The 5000-nt window shown below is 35.7% G+C and overlaps 7 non-coding genes across 7 annotated transcripts; all 7 read right to left on the minus strand.

The window, feature by feature from the left end:
• Positions 1-326: 326 nt before the first annotated feature.
• On the minus strand, positions 327-408 carry TRNAS-AGA (transfer RNA serine (anticodon AGA)). The gene has a single exon. It is a non-coding gene; the product is annotated as a tRNA-Ser (tRNA).
• A 1231-nt stretch (positions 409-1639) lies between these two features.
• On the minus strand, positions 1640-1721 carry TRNAS-AGA (transfer RNA serine (anticodon AGA)). The gene has a single exon. It is a non-coding gene; the product is annotated as a tRNA-Ser (tRNA).
• A 238-nt stretch (positions 1722-1959) lies between these two features.
• Positions 1960-2050, minus strand: TRNAY-GUA (transfer RNA tyrosine (anticodon GUA)). The gene is given in 2 exon segments: positions 1960-1996; positions 2014-2050. It is a non-coding gene; the product is annotated as a tRNA-Tyr (tRNA).
• Positions 2051-2994: 944 nt separating this feature from the next.
• On the minus strand, positions 2995-3076 carry TRNAS-AGA (transfer RNA serine (anticodon AGA)). The gene has a single exon. It is a non-coding gene; the product is annotated as a tRNA-Ser (tRNA).
• Positions 3077-3315: 239 nt separating this feature from the next.
• On the minus strand, positions 3316-3405 carry TRNAY-GUA (transfer RNA tyrosine (anticodon GUA)). Its single transcript is given in 2 exon segments — positions 3316-3351; positions 3369-3405. It is a non-coding gene; the product is annotated as a tRNA-Tyr (tRNA).
• Positions 3406-4349: 944 nt separating this feature from the next.
• Positions 4350-4431, minus strand: TRNAS-AGA (transfer RNA serine (anticodon AGA)). The gene has a single exon. It is a non-coding gene; the product is annotated as a tRNA-Ser (tRNA).
• Positions 4432-4670: 239 nt separating this feature from the next.
• TRNAY-GUA (transfer RNA tyrosine (anticodon GUA)) lies at positions 4671-4760 on the minus strand. Its single transcript is given in 2 exon segments — positions 4671-4706; positions 4724-4760. It is a non-coding gene; the product is annotated as a tRNA-Tyr (tRNA).
• Positions 4761-5000: the final 240 nt, after the last annotated feature.

Genomic DNA, 5000 nt, shown 5'->3' on the forward strand with positions numbered 1-5000 from the left:
AAATGTTGTGCATTGAAAGTAACCAAAGCTCTTTTTACTTTGAGTGGACATCATTTTCTTTCAAATGAATTTGATATTTTGCTAAATGTACAAAACTTTCTTACAAATTTGACATTCAAAATGCATTTGTAATTAATAAATGCTACTTAGAATGGCTGCTGAGATTCCTGGGCTCAGTCTCAAGTAGAGGAGGAGAATGACGGATAGAGAAAGAGAGAACAAGCAGGCATCCTAAAGATTTTGATGTGCCAGTTCCTGACTCACCCTGAGCAACACTGGTTTCAAGCTTTTAGTAAATTTTCTGAAAAATAAAACAACCATGTGGTCGTAGTTGGCAGGATTTGAACCTGCACGGGGAGACCCCAATGGATTTCTAGTCCATCGCCTTAACCACTCGGCCATGACTACCTCTCATTCAATGTGATGTTTTCACAAAAGTTTCTCTATGGGTTGCGCTACTTCATTTCAGGCTGTGAGGCTGACTGAAGTAATATTGTATCAGAGATGATTTCCATGGGAAGTTAATCCTGACCACAGTGACCTGCGTTAATGATTTTTAAAATATAACTTGGAGAATGCTTTATACTTGGTATAGTTTTGGGTTTGTAAAATGTCAGTACTGACATCTAAGTTTATCAAAAGCGTCATCCGTTGAGCCGGAATTGAACCAGCGACCTAAGGATTTCTGTACCAATCTCCTCTACAGTCTTCCGCTCTACAAGCTGAGCTATCGAAGGATTCCATGATCACACAGCTGTGATATTACGTGCTATTAAAATGATTGAGTGTTAATTTTAAACATTATCAACTTTCCAAGCAAAATGAAAAATGATTTGACTACACAAAAGAGATTCAACTACTTATTCCTGTGTTGCTTTATCACACAAATTGTCATGTTTAATCATTTGGAAAATATCACTAATAGTTTGACTTATATTTGTGCAATTACTATCAACTGGCTACAGAGCTAGTTTGGAAAGCACTTTCCATAGATTTTTTAGTGTAGCCAAACTTACATCAAGATTAGAGATGCTTGAGCCTATCAAACCTTCTACACTCTTTTAAATTTTGCTTGTTTTGTAAACTAATCAAGTGTTCCAGGAATGATGGGGATATTCCATTGTTTGTTCTGATTTGACAATTCATTTTGGACAATGAGCGGCCCTTTTGAGCTAGTGAAGATAATTGTGCTACATGAGAGTATGCACAGACAATTATTTTTCTTTTTTTGCATTAAAGCACAATTTTTAATAAAGGAGAGATTAATGATATAATAATTAGCACTGAAAGTCATCTGACACGATTTGAAAGTAAAATGTTGTGCATTGAAAGTAACCAAAGCTCTTTTTACTTTGAGTGGACATCATTTTCTTTCAAATGAATTTGATATTTTGCTAAATGTACAAAACTTTCTTACAAATTTGACATTCAAAATGCATTTGTAATTAATAAATGCTACTTAGTATGGCTGCTGAGATTCCTGGGCTCAGTCTCAAGTAGAGGAGGAGAATGACGGATAGAGAAAGAGAGAACAGGCAGGCATCCTAAAGATTTTGATGTGCCAGTTCCTGACTCACCCTGAGCAACACTGGTTTCAAGCTTTTAGTAAATTTTCTGAAAAATAAAACAACCACGCGGTCGTAGTCTGCAGGATTTGAACCTGCGCGGAGAGATCCTAATGGATTTCTAGTCCATCACCTTAACCACTCGGCCACGACTACCTCTCACTCAATGTGATGTTTTCACAAAAGTTTCTCTATGGGTTGAGCTACTTAATTTCAGGCTGTGAGGAAGACTGAAGTAATATTGTATCAGAGATGATTTCCATGGGAAGTTAATCCTGACCACAGTGACCTGCGTTAATGATTTTTAAAATATAACTTGGAGAATGCTTTATACTTGGTATAGTTTTGGGTTTGTAAAATGTCAGTACTGACATCTAAGTTTATCAAAAACGTCACCGTTTGAGCCGGAATTGAACCAGCGACCTAAGGATTTCTGTACCAATCTCCTCTACAGTCCTCCGCTCTACCAGCTGAGCTATCGAAGGATTCCATGATCATACAGCTGTGATATTATGTGCTATTAAAATGATTGAGTGTTAATTTTAAACATTATCAACTTTCCAAGCAAAATGAAAAATGATTTGACAACACAAAAGAGATTCAACTACTTATTCCTGTGTTGCTTTATCACACAAATTGTCATGTTTAATCATTTGGAAAATATCACTAATAGTTTGACTTATATTTGTGAAATTACTATCAACTGGCTACAGAGCTAGTTTGGAAAGCACTTTCAATATATTTTTTAGTGTAGCCAAACTTACATCAAGATTAGAGATGCTTGAGCCTATCAAATCTTCTACACTCTTTTAAATTTTGATTGTTTTGTAAACTAATCAAGTGTTCCAGGAATGATGGGGATATTCCATTGTTTGTTCTGATTTGACAATTCATGTTGGACAATGAGCGGCCCTTTTGAGCTAGTGAAGATAATTGTGCTACATGAGAGTATGCACAGACAATTATTTTTATTTTTTTGCATTAAAGCACAATTTTTAATAATTGTGCTTTTTCTTTTTTTGCATAAAGCACAATTTTTAATAAAGGAGAGGTTAATGATATAATAATTAGCACTGAAAGTTATCTGACACGATTTGAAAGTAAAATGTTGTGCATTGAAAGTAACCAAAGCTCTTTTTACTTTGAGTGGACATCATTTTCTTTCAAATGAATTTGATATTTTGCTAAATGTACAAAACTTTCTTACAAATTTGACATTCAAAATGCATTTGTAATTAATAAATGCTACTTAGTATGGCTGCTGAGATTCCTGGGCTCAGTCTCAAGTAGAGGAGGAGAATGACGGATATAGAAAGAGAGAACAGGCAGGCATCCTAAAGATTTTGATGTGCCAGTTCCTGACTCACCCTGAGCAACACTGGTTTCAAGCTTTTAGTAAATTTTCTGAAAAATAAAACAACCATGTGGTCGTAGTCGGCAGGATTTGAACCTGCGCGGGGAGACCCCAATGGATTTCTAGTCTATCGCCTTAACCACTCGGCCACAACTACCTCTCATGCAATGTGATGTTTTCACAAAAGTTTCTCTATGGGTTGAGCTACTTCATTTCAGGCTGTGAGGATGACTGAAGTAATATTGTATCAGAGATGATTTCCATGGGAAGTTAATCCTGACCACAGTGACCTGCGTTAATGATTTTTAAAATATAACTTGGAGAATGCTTTATACTTGGTATAGTTTTGGGTTTGTAAAATGTCAGTACTGACATCTAAGTTTATCAAAAGCGTCATCCTTCGAGCCGGAATTGAACCAGCGACCTAAGGATTTCTGTACCAATCTCCTCTACAGTCCTCCGCTCTACCAGCTGAGCTATCGAAGGATTCCATGATCATACAGCTGTGATATTACGTGCTATTAAAATGATTGAGTGTTAATTTTAAACATTATCAACCTTCCAAGCAAAATGAAAAATGATTTGACTACACAAAAGAGATTCAACTACTTATTCCTGTGTTGCTTTATCACACAAATTGTCATGTTTAATCATTTGGAAAATATCACTAATAGTTTGACTTATATTTGTGCAATTACTATCAACTGGCTACAGAGCTAGTTTGGAAAGCACTTTCAATAGATTTTTTAGTGTAGCCAAACTTACATCAAGATTAGAGATGCTTGAGCCTATCAAACCTTCTACACTCTTTTAAATTTTGCTTGTTTTGTAAACTAATCAAGTGTTCCAGGAATGATGGGGATATTCCATTGTTTGTTCTGATTTGACAATTCATTTTGGACAATGAGCGGCCCTTTTGAGCTAGTGAAGATAATTGTGCTACATGAGAGTATGCACAGACAATTATTTTTATTTTTTTGCATTAAAGCACAATTTTTAATAATTGTGCTTTTTCTTTTTTTGCATAAAGCACAATTTTTAATAAAGGAGAGGTTAATGATATAATAATTAGCACTGAAAGTCATCTGACACGATTTGAAAGTAAAATGTTGTGCATTGAAAGTAACCAAAGCTCTTTTTACTTTGAGTGGACATCATTTTCTTTCAAATGAATTTGATATTTTGCTAAATGTACAAAACTTTCTTACAAATTTGACATTCAAAATGCATTTGTAATTAATAAATGCTACTTAGTATGGCTGCTGAGATTCCTGGGCTCAGTCTCAAGTAGAGGAGGAGAATGACGGATAGAGAAAGAGAGAACAGGCAGGCATCCTAAAGATTTTGATGTGCCAGTTCCTGACTCACCCTGAGCAACACTGGTTTCAAGCTTTTAGTAAATTTTCTGAAAAATAAAACAACCATGCGGTCGTAGTCGGCAGGATTTGAACCTGCGCGGGAAGACCCCAATGGATTTCTAGTCCATCGCCTTAACCACTCGGCCACGACTACCTCTCATTCAATGTGATGTTTTCACAAAAGTTTCTCTATGGGTTGAGCTACTTCATTTCAGGCTGTGAGGATGACTGAATTAATATTGTATCAGAGATGATTTCCATGGGAAGTTAATCCTGACCACAGTGACCTGCGTTAATGATTTTTAAAATACAACTTGGAGAATGCTTTATACTTGATATAGTTTTGGGTTTGTAAAATGTCAGTACTGACATCTAAGTTTATCAAAAGCGTCATCCTTCGAGCCGGAATTGAACCAGCGACCTAAGGATTTCTGTACCAATCTCCTCTACAGTCCTCCGCTCTACCAGCTGAGCTATCGAAGGATTCCATGATCATACGGCTGTGATATTACGTGCTATTAAAATGATTGAGTGTTAATTTTAAACATTATCAACTTTCCAAGCAAAATGAAAAATGATTTGACTACTCAAAAGAGATTCAACTTCATATTCCTGTGTTGCTTTATCACACAAATTGTCATGTTTAATCATTTGGAAAATATCACTAATAGTTTGACTTATATTTGTGCAATTACTATCAACTGGCTACAGAGCTAGTTTGGA

The sequence above is a fragment of the Pseudophryne corroboree genome (assembly GCF_028390025.1).
Source record: "Pseudophryne corroboree isolate aPseCor3 chromosome 4 unlocalized genomic scaffold, aPseCor3.hap2 SUPER_4_unloc_1, whole genome shotgun sequence".
Taxonomy (NCBI): domain Eukaryota; kingdom Metazoa; phylum Chordata; class Amphibia; order Anura; family Myobatrachidae; genus Pseudophryne; species Pseudophryne corroboree.